The sequence below is a fragment of the Scatophagus argus genome, chromosome 16 (genome assembly GCF_020382885.2).
Source record: "Scatophagus argus isolate fScaArg1 chromosome 16, fScaArg1.pri, whole genome shotgun sequence".
Classification (NCBI taxonomy): domain Eukaryota; kingdom Metazoa; phylum Chordata; class Actinopteri; family Scatophagidae; genus Scatophagus; species Scatophagus argus.
The window spans coordinates 14,955,335-14,970,339 of record NC_058508.1 but is presented as its reverse complement, the minus strand read 5'-3'; the positions used below and the strand labels follow the sequence as shown (position 1 = coordinate 14,970,339).

At 39.9% G+C, this 15,005-nt stretch overlaps 1 protein-coding gene across 1 annotated transcript in view; it reads left to right on the top strand.

Moving 5' to 3' along the window:
* Nucleotides 1-352: 352 nt before the first annotated feature.
* Nucleotides 353-15,005, top strand: part of gcgra (glucagon receptor a) — a 34,194-nt gene continuing 19,541 nt past the window's right edge. Inside the window, exon 1 of the mRNA XM_046415575.1 lies at nt 353-681. The gene's annotated coding sequence lies outside the window, so the exon portion shown is untranslated. The remainder of the gene's footprint in view (nt 682-15,005) is intronic.

Genomic DNA, 15,005 nt, shown 5'->3' with positions numbered 1-15,005 from the left:
TGCAGCTATTTGGAGTGTTCACCGTGCACATCGCCATGAATGCTAAACACAATATGGACATGAAGGGTGGGGGCAGTATGGGAATGTGACAGGGTCAGAGGTCGGTGTAGGGTCCGGTCTTTTGATCTGTTGACCAGGAAGTGTAATTTCCAGAAGGCAGAACTTCATCTTTAATAAGTGATCAACATCACATCAATTGAGCCCCCTCCCCACACAAACAAACAAACAAACAGAAAGACAGACAATAAGATGATGTCAAAGCCCCAGCACGCGCGCACGCACACACCTGGTCCGTAGACCCCCTCCCTCCTCCTCCTCTTACGTCACACGAGTCCAGGGAGCGTAATTTAGCAGCGGTGCAGCTCGCACTCAGCCACCGGTGCCAACTACAACCACAGAGCCAGACGGTCTACTTTACTTTTTTTCTTTTAAAAAAAAATACGTTTCCGTTTTAACCCCATTATTTAATACCAGAAACCGTTATCTTATTTGCAGTCGCCGACAGGACAGAGGACTTCATCCCGAAGCGGAACGAAACAGGCGGTAATTTATTTTGAAAGTTGGATTACTGCGGAGCCACTTGAACTGAGAAGGAAATATTGTCTGTCAGATGCTGCTCAGAAGATGAACAGCAGTGAAACTACAAAGTGTGGAGACAAGACGAATCCCGTGCTGTGAACGGTAATTCATTTCGGTTTTTTTACCTCATCCAGTTTCATGTTTCCACATGTGCTCCAAGTGAACTAAAATGCCATCAACTAACATGGTAAAAAAAAAAAAAAATTATATGCTGCTGTAAATCGATCACAATCCTATAAATTGCAACTTTTTGAGGAGATAATAAATATTTCACACTCAGACTGATGATTGAGAGCCGCAGGAACCTCACTGGTCGCTTTGGGGGCTTATGATTTTTTCGTGAGGTAGCCTACGTGTTGGGACACTGTTTGCTGGAATTGTTTTCAGATTTCCAGCAACTGCAGTTAGTGTCACTTATCGCTCCTGTTCAAATGCCGTCTTATCTAAACCATCCTCTATCTGGAATCTGCACTTGGTCTGCTGCCACGGTCTGCCATACGCACAAGTGTGTTTTAGTTTAGTTCATGTCAAGGTAAATAAGACCCATCGTGCTGTTCTCCAATGCAGTGCTGCAGTGTTTAGCAAGTGATGCCTGTTTAAATTGTTTAAATCCCAAGATCACACAGCTGTTTCTGCGTCAACGAAATTATAGTCTTTTTTTATTAGGTTTGAACAAAAGCCAAGGCACAAAACTGCCTGTGTGCTACCTGTTTAACTGCACATTAATGTAGCTGCGTACTCAGGGGCGAAAATTAATTAGGATGCACATGGGTAACATCATAATTACACCTGCAACAGGAGGTACTACAAATACGAGGTGAGATGTAACTCTAAAGTAATACTGATGTGAATTGTTTTGCAGAGCATTCTGTGATAAAGTGTTTGTTTTGCTGTGTCCATCATGTGTACTGTGTAATGAGGTCTCATCAGAGCACACCAGCAAGTCCAAGATAAGACGGAAGTCACACTTCAGTCCAAAAAATAATCAGTAATCTAAACATTTGATCGTGGAAGACAAACAGACAAATATGAATGCTATTTCAGGTCTAAAACAAATGAGGCCAAGTTCAAGAATTTAAACAAACACACCTATATGCTTTTATCGGTGTATTTATTGTTTATTTTTATAAGGAACTTAGTTTTAAGTAGTTTTAAGACAGCAGCAAATAAACCATGGGCATCCTGTGCTGTGTATTAAAAAAATCATCTAATCATGCACCAGGCAGAATATACACAACAGTGCTTTTTTATGGACATTTTCACTATGAATACATAAGAACTTAATTGTTCAGGGAGTTAATTGTCCAGGAGTGATTTTGATCCTAATTAGACCCACTTGGGCAGCATCACGCCAGAGAACAACATGTGCGCTGGCAGTCCCCTGTGCGTCCACTGTATTGTGAGTGTAGCTAATGAATGTGTTTGCTGTCAGGTAAACACAACTCACACAACTAAACAAACATATTCATTACCACCACAACACATCTGGTGCACTGATATGAGAGCTTCTTGCTGAAGCAGCGGCATCATCAGCCCTGCGCGTACAGGTGCAGTCCATGAATGAATGATGCCTCACTGTATGTTGTCTTTAGTGGTAATTTGCAAACATTACCTGGAGCACAGGCACTGTGCTAAAGCATACAAAATACATATGATTGCAGTTATGTGACGCTTACGTGATGTGTAGTGTCCTCCTTTGAAAGTACTAAGCAGGGTGAACAGGTAAGGGTAAGCAGGTGTGAGTTCCATTATGTATGTGGGTGAATGTGCTGAATAATAATATGGGTTTAGGGGGTTGCATTTGTTTGTAGGGTTGCACACACAGTACAGTAAATTTAATCCTCACATGCATACAGCACACGGAACATTACAAAAGCTTTCCAGCTAATTTACTCAGACTGTGCTCATCTCATGGGCCTCCAGAGTGCTGTATGTTAGTGCAAATGACACAGCTGAGCTCCAACTTCCAACTTCCCTGTCAAGGGTCGTCTGTCACACTCTTTAATGGCTTAATCTTTGGATAAGTGTTTGTTTTAACCAGAATTAATGTGAGACAAGATTGATTGAACATTAATATTCAGTCACCCCACTCTCCTTTCTCTCTGTTTGTGTCTGTGTGATTTTTGTGCCTTGTGCAAAGCAGCAGCTGGACCACAGGGTGAGGGTTAGTGTGATGTGGAGCTGCACTTGGTCATTAAGGTGTGAGAGTGAATGGTAAATTCACAGTATGTCGGGGGAAGCCGGAGCTTTGCTATTCTTGCTGGAAATTTTCTGTCACTTTTGGTGTTTCATCACACTGTAAACCGCTGCTGAGATTTTATGCTGTGCTGTGGATTTGCACTTTGTCTGGCTGAGACTTTGTGGTCTCAAAGCCGGCTATACGTGTTCACGTATTCGCCACGGCAGAGATGACAGGTGGTTACAGCTGACTTAAATATGTTGTACATGATGACAGGGCAAAGAACATTAAAATGAAAACAACACCCACCCACACCACCTCTTCGTGGTTTCAAGTGGTATTATTATTGGTGCTGCTGTGAGAAAGACTACTCACTTTCCATTTTCCTCAGAGTAGCAACTACCAACAACACAGGACAAAAGTGTGAGTTTAGTAATTAACTTAGTCCTTAATAGAAATGTGAACGCAGAAAGAAATGGTGCCAAGTTGACAGTGTGACTGGATTGTCAGTCAGCCTTCATTTCCCTGAGATATTTCATATGAAATTGTCTTAGTATGTCAATAACTGGGAGTTCAAATGATGAAAAACAGCAGGATGCGCACATTTGCCAGAAAGTAATTGGTACTGGAGTCAAGTGAAGGTTGATTTTTATTTATGAAAGTAATTTTTTCCAACTCAGGGACTGTATGAAAATTGATTTAATCATGTTTTGATATAAAAAAGGTCTTGCTCAGGTTGATTTATGTTTTCTTTGCTCCTTCTCCTTTCTTAGAGAAAAATTGCAACACCCAACATGCCAGTAACAGGGTTCATTTAAATCATTTAATCATTTAAACCAAACTGCACTTTTATGCACCTATTTGCAAAGAAAATTAAAAAACACGTACATTTGTGTGCTCTTCCAAAAAAGTCAAACAGTCTGCCAAAAGAAAACACATAATATTTTCTCTCTTTAATGGCCCCCTCTCCTCCCCTTTATATTTTTCATACAATCTCTAGTAGAAGAAAAATAAGAGGACTGAGAAGTCTTAGTGTTATTGAAGCTACACTTTGTCATACAGCTCATATCACAGTGCTGTCTGCCGCACACTTTAGACTTTCCTTGTTTACAGACGTTTCATTTATCCTGTACTTCTTTGATGTGCAGCCTAACTCGCTGAGTTGAGTGTTGGAAGACGGGAGTTAATTTGTCTGTAAATGGCCAGCTTTCCCGCTGTGGTAACTGTGACTGCTGAAGAAATATGGTGGAGACATTCAGTGAAAAATGAATCAAAGATGGGGAGGACACATGGCAGAGATCAACTGATCCTCTGGACTCAAGTGTACAGTACATCTTCTCAGTTGATGGTCAGTGTCAGAAGCTTTGTATTGCATTTGACACCAATTGCTTTGACCTTTTAGATATGTTTTCTGGGTAAATCGTCAAGTATTTAACGGTGAAAAGAGGGAGGAAACGTTTTCATCTTTCACTTGAAAATGCATTTGCGTGGTCCTTGGTGGTGTAGTGCAGTGATTGAGGTCAAAGAGAGGTGAGCGAAACAAAGACTTGCCACTTGGAAAGGAAAAGAAATGACAGACTTAACATATTTCTGCCTTTTGTGGTTTCCTGAGTATGAGCCATCTAATAAGATGAAAGGGAGTGAGAGAGAAGGATGAGAAGAGAGAAACACAGTGGTTTGCGTATTTCTTGGTGCGCTCACTCCTACTTTTCATTGTTTGCAGGGCAGGAAATAGAGCTGAGAGAGAGAGAGAGAGAAAGGCAGAGACAAGAGACATGAACAAAAGTCTAAATCGAAGAGAGACTGAGCGAGTGAACAAAAGAGGTAGAACTAAAGAGAGAGATAATCAGGAGATCCTCTGCCAGATGACGGGTGTGGAGGTACGAAGGACAGGTGCGAGGAGGAGTGTAGGTGTCAGCACCCATCAAGTGACCGCGGACATTGTGTGAGGCTCTACAGGCTCCGATTCAAACGGACCCAAATGATGGACGCAGGAGGGCTAAGAATAGCTTCCACTACAAAGAGCTGTCACTGCGGATTGCAAGGGTGCATCTGGATACTGCCGCTGGGCTCCACTTAGTCCTGTGTGCCATCCAACTCATAACACCCTGGCTGTACGCACCTATGTGTATACACACTCCTAGGTACATGAGTAAAGACAAATAATGCCCAGGTGATCCAAACAAAGCAATGATACACACAGCCGAGATGTTACGGTCCCCATTAAAATATCAACAAGCACATGTTTAAGCACAGGACTTTCTCTTCAGGAATAAGTAAAAAAAATAAACAAACTATCTGAATTTAAACTTGTTTCCGATAACAATATAATAAATGTTATGAGACTAAATGACTTGCTAATAAAGACATTTTTTTGCAGCCAGAAACGGAACACAGTCCAGTTTAGGAATATGCTCAGTTTGTTTGTTTGTTTCTTTATTTATATCACACACACACACACACACACACACACACACACACAGAAAGATCAGAACCAATCCCTTCCTGTTAGTGGCAGGAAACATCTACTGCTTATTGAATAGACATTGACTCCCTGGTCGCTTTGAGCCATAATTTGATAGGTCATTTTGTTGTCCAACTTTCAGGCACGTGCTGGCTTAAACTGATAAGTTAAGAGTTTATTAAATCTTCCCAAGTGTGCCAGTAGCAGAGCAACTGTCAGTTCCTTTAATGACCTCTTCAAAACAGGCTCCTTACCTGTAGAGGGAAATCAAATTACTTATTTGTTTTTTATAGAGCAATAAACAGATAGACTTGCTATAGCAACTGCTAATGGAAATGGAGGACTGGATGCTTTTATTGAGATAACATTTCAGGGTTTCTTCATTTATTTTGTTATTTCATCCACAACTGCCTGCTGTTCCGTCGTTAGTTTTTTTTCGCATAGGCCATGGCAAGGAGCGGATTGTCTTCTTGTCTCTTTGGTTGGTTCAGCAACTTCTCTGGCTGCCTTACTGAGCCAGTGGTGTTGTGACTCTCTGGTCTCTTGGTAGCGTGTGCTGTTTTTCCTCCATGTTCTCTGCTCAGTACCAAGACCAGAATCAGATCTGAAGCGCAGCACATTCCATCACTTACTGTGGCCTGAGTGGCTGCCAGCGGCTTACCTTCCTGCCCCTGTGACCGAATCCAGACAACGTTTTGATGTTGCCTGCTCTGCTGTGAGAAAATGATAAGATTGATCAATCTGACATGCCAACAGAGTTGTAACCCCCCTCGCGCTGGACAGGCTGAGTTGTTTTTGCAGCAGCACCCAAAAGAAATCAGCACTTGCGCTTCAGCTGTGGTCAAAGTGTTGTGTGTGTAAGTGTGTGTTGCCACAGTCAGAAAACATTGTCATGCCTTTTTCACTTTCATACGCACTGAACATGCAAAATCTATTTAAAAAAAAAAGAACTTTCTGTAAAGTTTCTGGTGAAATCTAACACATCATTTCTTTCTTGCTTCTGTAAAACAGCAAGAAGAAGATTCGCCAAACACTAAAGCACTGAAATCATATCCCTGCTGTGTCTGCTCAGTGAGCCTAAGAAAGTCATACAAGGAATAGTCTGAGGATTACAGTATCCCAGTGTGTACGAGGTTCAAACGTTCTTGCTGATACTTGGAGCTGGCACTGTTAAATGAAGTAGAGAGAGATTAATTTATCCATTATTTTGAATCAATACCTAGCCTGTGTAAATGATGATAAATAATGACTTTTTAAAGTCCCTCAAGGGGGAAATCATGTTTATTCATTATAGTGTAGCCGTTACAATTTCAAGTATTATTGTTATTATTACATGACCACAGTAATGGCTCAGATGTCAAATAGGCCTAAAGTGAACAAAAAATTGAATTCCCCATATTTATCATCTGAGTAAAACTAAAATGACACTGCAGCTAGTTTACATAATTTTCCATTTTTCCAAAGAGGATGAAACCATTGATGGTTTTGTGGATCTCAGGCCTACCTCTGGGTGGGTGTTTTCCATGGCAGTGTTAGACTGACATTTGCAGGCGTTGCTCAAAGATGGGCTGTCAGTTTGTGCTGCTGACTGGAGCACATTATGGTCTTGTATAATTTACAGATGTTATTGAACGCCTACAAGACGTTTTTCTTTCCTTGGAGAACAAAATCACACAGCTTTGGTTAGACACTTTTAGTCATGTAAGATAATCGCTGCAACACAATACGCAGATGTCTTTCACGTCAACGCTGTTGTTTCTTCACATTCTTTTGACAACGTTAAAGCTAAACAAAAAAACCCCATCTTATTTAGTTGCCTGTGCGGTTGCTTGATTTTCAGTGCCCACCTACACAGACATTAGACCTATCGAAGAGCACTGACACCGTCAGTAAGAATGAAAAATTTACTCCCTCATGCTGATTTCTTTTTATATTACAGTTTGACTTTGACTAAAAATTTAATACACAGCTCTGTTCTGAGGATTGCAGAGCATACAAAGCTGATTAAGAGTGACATTTTGTCGCAGGCATTAAGATATCATGCTCCAGAATAAAATGCTGATTTTGCATAAAATGCTAGTTAGGGCTAGCGATGGTTGTTAAACAGGCCCCCAGGGCTAAATTATTAAAGACAAGCTCCAATAAGCTCTGATGTTATCAGTTCAGCTTTCAGTTATGGAGAAATTAAGGAAAAGATTTTCTGTTTATTGTTGCAAGTTTTATCTCACCAACTCTGTTTCTGATTGAGACATTTGTCTGTGATGCATTTTGTTTGTTATATATGCCTACCTGGAGTGTACAAAACATATAAATTACACAAACATGAGTTAATGATTAAAAGTAACCATTAGCCAGCTGATTGTTGTGAGTGCATTCATAAATTCAGTCTGAAATGGTCAGCATATTGTTTCATATCACATCGTAAAAATACAGTCAAAGAAAAAGTCCAAATTTATGGACTTAAACCATTTAAAGACTGTGCAACCTTTTTTGATAAAATTGCAGCTACTCTACTGCTGGTGGTTCAAAGACAAGCCAAAAAAAAAAAACCCTTCGCAATGCAGCTAGTAAAAGTTAATTTATATACGGTACATATGAGAAAATAAAAATGTCCATTCTGTTCTTAATTTGAACTGATAAGTTGTACCATTAAAATCTTAAGGATACCCATGTTTAGTTACGCCAAAACAAAACATTTCTTATGAGTGACCTCAAACCAGCTAGGATTGCTGGAACATTTCAGGCATCATATTTATCTTTTCTTTGCAGATATTTTTAAGTTATAGATTTAGTCTAAATGGCAATACAAGCTGTATTTTGAAGCACCATACACATGTCGACACTGGAGTGACAGTGGAGAGCCAGCCCTCTTTGATATTTGAGCTCAGCACATGTGGACAAATAATAATTTAGAGCTCTCTCCCATATGTTAATACTTAACCTAACTTCTTGGGGTCTCTGGTAAATAGCACTCTTCAGACAATCAACCTGGCCATTAAATTCAATCAGAGCTTATGTTTCGCAGATGACTGAGATATGAAGCCTCATGGACTGAGATATGCAGCCTAACACTCAGAAGGTCATGACTGGAATTTTGTGCGAGGCAGATAAGTCATGTTGGCCTGAGAGAAGTCAGTGGGTTGTGATGATGGAAACACATCATTTGTCTTCCCCTATGATGAATCATTCAATCAGGCTCAATGTGGCTTATGCGATTACTCACTAATGACCAACCTACAGGCTCCAGGGCTGACTGAACAGGGGCTTTGTGCATGTGGCTGTTCAGAGGTCACGGTTGGTCAAGTCGCGGATCAGATTTGAGAGTTTCAAAGGTAGTAGTTGTGTTCGTGTGTGGCTCACGGCTCACTCAGTGGGGGAGTTAACCTGCCGTCCTATGGGAAGTAAATTCCTCTTCAGTGCACACACGGACATTTCCATGCAGGGTGGAGACTGTAACAAAAAGATATATCGCAGGAGAATCAATACTAGTAGAGGTGAGGCAAAGGATTTCAAAAGATGAAAGAACACAACAAGGTTTTGCTTTTCTGTGAACTGCTTTGTAAACCCTGGAGGAAGTAACGGTATTGAGCAATTTTGCTGTTTGTTCAGATCCACATTGGTGAGGCACTAAAAATACCCCCCCTTCCCTCGCAACGTGTGTGGGTCGAGGGTCAAGTGTAGCTCCTTTCGCTCCACACCACGGCCTATTATCACAGTACAGAGCACAAACAACAGCCGCTTTATCTCAACAACTGCTCAACTGGAAAATATCGCAACCTTGCCTTTGCCATGGGCTTTTGGTTGCAAGCTGTCCACCTGATAACTTATCTCCAGCCACTAACAAATGATCTCCAAATTGTGGTCCACTGCTCATTTTAGATTGAAATAATTTTGTGAGCTGTGATAAAATATGAATAAAACCACAAATGTGCCTGTCCCACAGTCGTCCTTTGTTTCATAAAGTTATTAAGGCTTCACAGTAATAAAAATAACAACAAGTTATAAGCCTAAAATGGTCAATAAAGCACACTGTTTAATTATAGCGATTTCAAACATAAAATTCTCATAAGCAACAGCTTGGTTTTAGACAGACTTAATGTCCCCAGGCGTCTATATGTTGTTGTGTTTCTGCCTCCAGCAATAGAAAAGAATATTAAATGAGCCACTGAAAGAAAATAGTCTTTAAACTATAGCATTTTTGATGCTAATTTGAATCACTGTCACACAAAGAAATAAAAACATTGGAAAACAAAAATGATTAATGATTTTAAAAATTAAAATGGTGAAATCACAGAGGGAGTCTGCTTAGGGAGGAGCTGTGCATGTTCGCAGGAGTAATGGATGTGAGTTTTGATACAAGACACATTTTCCCTAACTGTATAGTGAGTGCTGTTCATCAGGAGGAGGTGAGACTGTTCCCACTGCAGGAAGATCTAAATTGTCTTTTGTGAAGCCCACATCCACAATAGCATGTAGCAAGTTCAGAATTACATATTTATATGTGAAATGTGACGGAAGAAGGGAAGAAAAACCTTATGCTTTATTAATACAGAAAAGAAAACATTAACATTAAACATAGAATCATGTGATACTGTCAGTGAAGCTCTTACTCGATTTTTTAAAATTACCCGATGTATTGTGCAACAATCTCAAAGGTAGAAAGAAAAGTTAGATGAGAAGATGGAAAATATCCAAAAAAAACATTATTCATACGAAAACTAAATTGGACACTAAAAGAAATTACGTGGCAAAAATTGTCTGCCCCCCCATGAAACTACGAATTGTTGTTGTCGAATAGACTCAGCTGAACTAAGCTAAGCTAATGTGCTTCTCACAGTTGCTTCATATAGAAATGAGTATCTAGCTCTCTGTAAGAAAGTTGAACAGCGAATTTCCCAACATATCCAAATATTTTGTGTAATTCTCACTAGACCTTACATGGTCTCTGGTAATGTTTCAACATACTTTTTTATTTATTTATTTTTTTTTAACTTTTCTTACAGCTGCAGTGCTGCTTGCTGCTACTGCTGCCACAGATAAATGGTTTGGAAGGAGGGCCAGACATAAACGAAGGAATCTAAACTGCATACAGGGTCAGACCAACATCATCCAGAGGAGCTTTATGTCTGTGCAACCTTTCAGTGAATGAAGCCTTTCTCTTCAGTTTTCAGTGGCGGTGATTGTCAGTGGGAGACGAAAAACATGTCCTCCTGCGTCACCGAAGAGACTGCTGATGTCAGTGTGTTTTTGACCCGAGGGGCTGGACATGGGCCTCCAAATGTTGTGTACACAGCGGGAGACATTGACCTCCATCCATGTCTAACACACACTCATGCTCCCTGCTGAGGGCTGTCACAAGAACAGAGGGCACACCCACAAGGCTTAGTGCTGGTTTTAGTGACTTAATCAACCCCCGCCTGTGACAAACAGTAGAATAATTGCTTTAGGCATGCTAAAAAAAAAGTTTGGGAAGCGTTTATGTAGATTTCACTGGTGTGATAAAACACTCTCGCTCATTAAATGGATCCTTTTTATTATCAGTTATCTTCGGGCATTCATTAGATGTCAATGTAACGTTTAAGTTTCTGAAGAAAAAGGTGTTTTTTTCTCAAAAATGAATATTTCTTGAGACACGTGGTCAAGTCTTGTCAAAAGTCTTAAATGTTACTATACATTTTGCTCATGGAAAAGATGGACCTCATAGAAGGTTCTGAGAATGATATGTCTATATCATGTAAATAAGGGGATAATGGTGCAAAGTCTCTCTTGGAAGGCATTCATGGTGTTCCATTCAAAGTAACTGCGGTGTAAAGAAGGAAAAAAGACAGCTGAAGAGAACAATTTGTTTTACTTCATGGGAACATATGGTAGACAAGCATTGCTGTAGTTTTGGCATCCTCCACAGTTTTCCTTCTGTATGCTCCTTGGAAGTAGGTGAAGTTGCAAGAGAAATCCCTACTTTGTTTCACATCACTTGAGCAATGCCAGGGGAAAAAATAGAACCATAAAAATAGTTTGAGGAAGTTTCCAATTTTTTTTTTTTTTTTTAATTTCAGCCAAGGCTCATAAAAAATAACTGCAGGGCCTACAAAAAAATACAGTCTGCATTGTGACTATGTCTATGTATGTCACAGCTATGTCTATGTATGTCACAAACCTGCGTGTATACATTGTGTTCAGTATGGTTCTAGCTCAGGGAGCAAAGGTGTCACAGTCATCACAGACAAGCAGTAGGAAAGATCACCTTGTGTTAGAATAATAATAGAAGTTGTGGTGTGTCAGACTAGATTAAATTTGAACCAAATTTGACTTGCTTCTTCTTTCTGCGTCGTGATTCATGCTGGCCACCTCACCTTCACAGCTCCCTCCTGTCAAACCTCATCTCCTTCGATTCTTTAAAGAGCTGCCATTATATGTGCTCTCCTCCCCTCACTGAGCTGCGTTGTCATGAACTCAACGCATCAAATATTTATTAGACACTAGCATACTGCTGCTATGGAGTATTATTCATGCCGTCTCCAGGCATGGAGCCAGCAACAGAAGGTAACTTAGTGCATTTACCTAAGTACTGTACTTCAGAACAATTTTGAGGTACTTGCGTAATTTCTATTTTCTGCTACCTTATTCTTCCACTACACTACATTTTTGGAGGTAAATGTTGCACTGCACGGTGACACGACTGTTTTTAGGTTGACCACTACATGTTGTTTAAATTTGCCCAAACTCCACACTCTAATGAAGGATTAAAGCATTTTCAGCTGCTCACAGTATTTACTAAATTTGTCACAGTTTTATACATGGCGTAACGGATCCTCTAGCTAGCTGCTCCACACAAGTGTCTCACTCTAAAAAGGCTGTGAGTAGAAACAAGCATCACATAAGAATGCTGTTTTCTCACTCTGATCCCTCATTTTGGCTAATTACATTGTTATAGCTGCAGTGCGGTTGTTAAAAGAAAGGGCAGAAGCTCATCACAAGTTCATATAGTTTGAAACTTCCACACGCACCCCACAGAGCAGTGCGCATCATCACGGCCTACTCTTATGAAAGATATGAAGCTGTTTTCTCACAATAGATTATCTTGTTATCACGGGAAAATTCTTAAAATAATAAGATAAATGAACTTGTTACCTTATGATGACAGCTGGGTGACTTTACCAAAGCAGCGGCACAAAATCTTTACTCAAGGATGACTCCTGGATAAATCCTATTTAAATTGTATACTTTCAAAATGTTTTGTTAAATGAGGTAATTTCTGATCACTCCTCAGTTCTTCAAGAACACTTTTAAAGGTTAGGGAATACGTTTAGATGTAAAATAAGGATTGTGTAAGTGTTAAGAATGCTGATAGCTAAGGGTTAGTGGACAGGGAGTGAATATAATCAGAGAAGGGTACTCTTAAGGCTAGACATACAAACATGCATGTATGAGTGTGTGTTCTTGTGTACATATGTGCGCTCATATGTTTTACTGCCTAATTAGTCTCTGTTTGCTGATTACATTACCTGGCTGCATTACTTAGCCACCTAAATGTTTATAACAGCTGGGACACAACTGTATACAGCACTGTCTCATGTTGTACTGCTGCCACATTCACATTCAGGGCTTATCATTTCATTTTTGTCAGCTTTTAGCTAAAAATTTTAATAAAAAATTGAAAACCAAATCAGTTTAAAGTGGATTTTGCGTTGCTAACACACTCATGCTGGCTTTGAGTGGTAGCTGGATAGTTCTATCATCTAATTGTCATGAAGCGAATAAAAATATGTCTGATTTGAGCTGCAATCTTTTCTAATAACCAGATTTTCCCAATTGATTTTTCTCGTGTGTGTGATAATTAAAAAGTCTTATTCGTAGGCGTCAACAGAAAATTAACTGGCAACTTCAAAAGAATAAGCAAAACTGGGAAAAACGTTCTCAAATGAAAATAATTTCGTTTTTTACTTTATTTTTTAGCTGTCTTTGTTACTTACTTAATTAATCAAAATGATTGCTGAAACCCAAACTTAACTGCTATCATTACTATAGTCACATATTATATTTATATGACTGCATTACAGGAGCACAGAAACCCCCAGATGAACTGTGAGAGGCTTTTGATTTGTTCTTAACATTCTTGATCTATATTACATGCAGCTACTGAGCTGCTTTAATCCCCTCGCACATTCTACTGCTCAGTGTAGCGTGACATGTTAATAACTTGTTTGCCTCGCGCCGCACTTTCTCAGGAATGACTTAAGACGCTGATGGCGCACAGTGCATGTCAGTCCTCCTCAGTGACGAGATGCAGGACATGTTATTTTACAGTCTATAAACTACATCTCCAGTGCACAGACATGGGAAACGATAGTGCTGTAAGTAAATGACTGAAAACAAACCTGCGTTTGATGACATACAGTCCATGTTCATGGATGAGGTCTTTGTTTTGCTTTTTTTGTGTTTTTGTGATTTGTGTTTGTAGACATGTCTGTTCCTGTGACCCGCACTGTTTGCGTGGTTAATTCTTTTCTGAGTGGGGTCAATTGCAGTGAGTGAACCCCAAGCTCTTCATGGGAGAATAAATGACACATTTATGTATCTGTGCAGCTCGCCACAGAATAAAAGCATAGCTATCTCTGATGGGCTTTGTGCAGCTCAGAGTGTGTGCCGCATGCAGTTCTCCAAGATTAATTACACTGGCACCGACTTTTTTCTTTTTTTTTTCTTGCAGCCATTGAGCAGCTGAAGTCAACAAAACAAATACTAACTGAACAACTGAACATGACTGAGACAACTGACTGAGTCAACTGAGACACCTCTGGCAAACTGAAATTATTTTGGGAGCATTACAGAGCACTTGAGGCAAAGTTTACATAATGCTCACTTAAAGCATCTCCTGTAAGTGTGTTTGTGTGGGTGTGCTTGAGGGACTGGCGACGAAGAGTGGCAGCGCATAATGTGTGTATAACTGCGATGGTGGAGAGGCTGATAAGTTTCTTTGCTTTCTCTGGCAAGCGGTAGTAAGGAATTGAGTTCATTTTGATAAAGGATGATACAGATGCTAAGAGGGGGAAATGGAGTGAGATAACACAGATGAGGAGTATGAGAGATAAAGAAAAGGAGGAGCCGTGGGAGGCAAGTGAAATCGAGACAAATCGCCACAATTTGCTCTGCTTTTCACTGCAGGGATCAATGCATTAGGATTTATAATTTTAAACCTTGTGAATGTCTACTTAGGAGGCACTTAATTCATTGTCATCTATGGAGCCAGAATATGTATTAATACACTGAAGTACAGTAATGATTTTTATGTCAGGGCTTAAAGGGAAAGGATTCATGTTTTGACCTTTTGGGATAACATTAATATCAGCAGTGAGGAACCCTTGACTCACCTGTTATTTTGGTGATCTAAGGTAAGCTAACATGCTCTCTCTTTCTCTCTCTCTCTCTCACACACACACACATGCATTAATATCTCTCACTGAATCATTGTAGTAGCCTGAAGGTTAGACAGCAAGTGACCAGCTGGGACATTCTTGGTGAGCAAAGAAATGATTCACAACCTTGTTTTGGAAATCAAAAGATGAAACTGCTGTTACTGCACCTTTTTTTCTGTCATCATCCACTCAAAAAGACCAGAAGAAGAAAACTCATTTAGCCAAAGCCTGATGTACAGTGGGTCATGTTAGGCCTCTTTGTCATAGACTGCCAGTGTACATGTAACCTAACAATGAAACGTTACATTTTGATGGCACATATCTGCAGTGATGAGAGAAATGTTCACATAATTTATTTATGTACTCC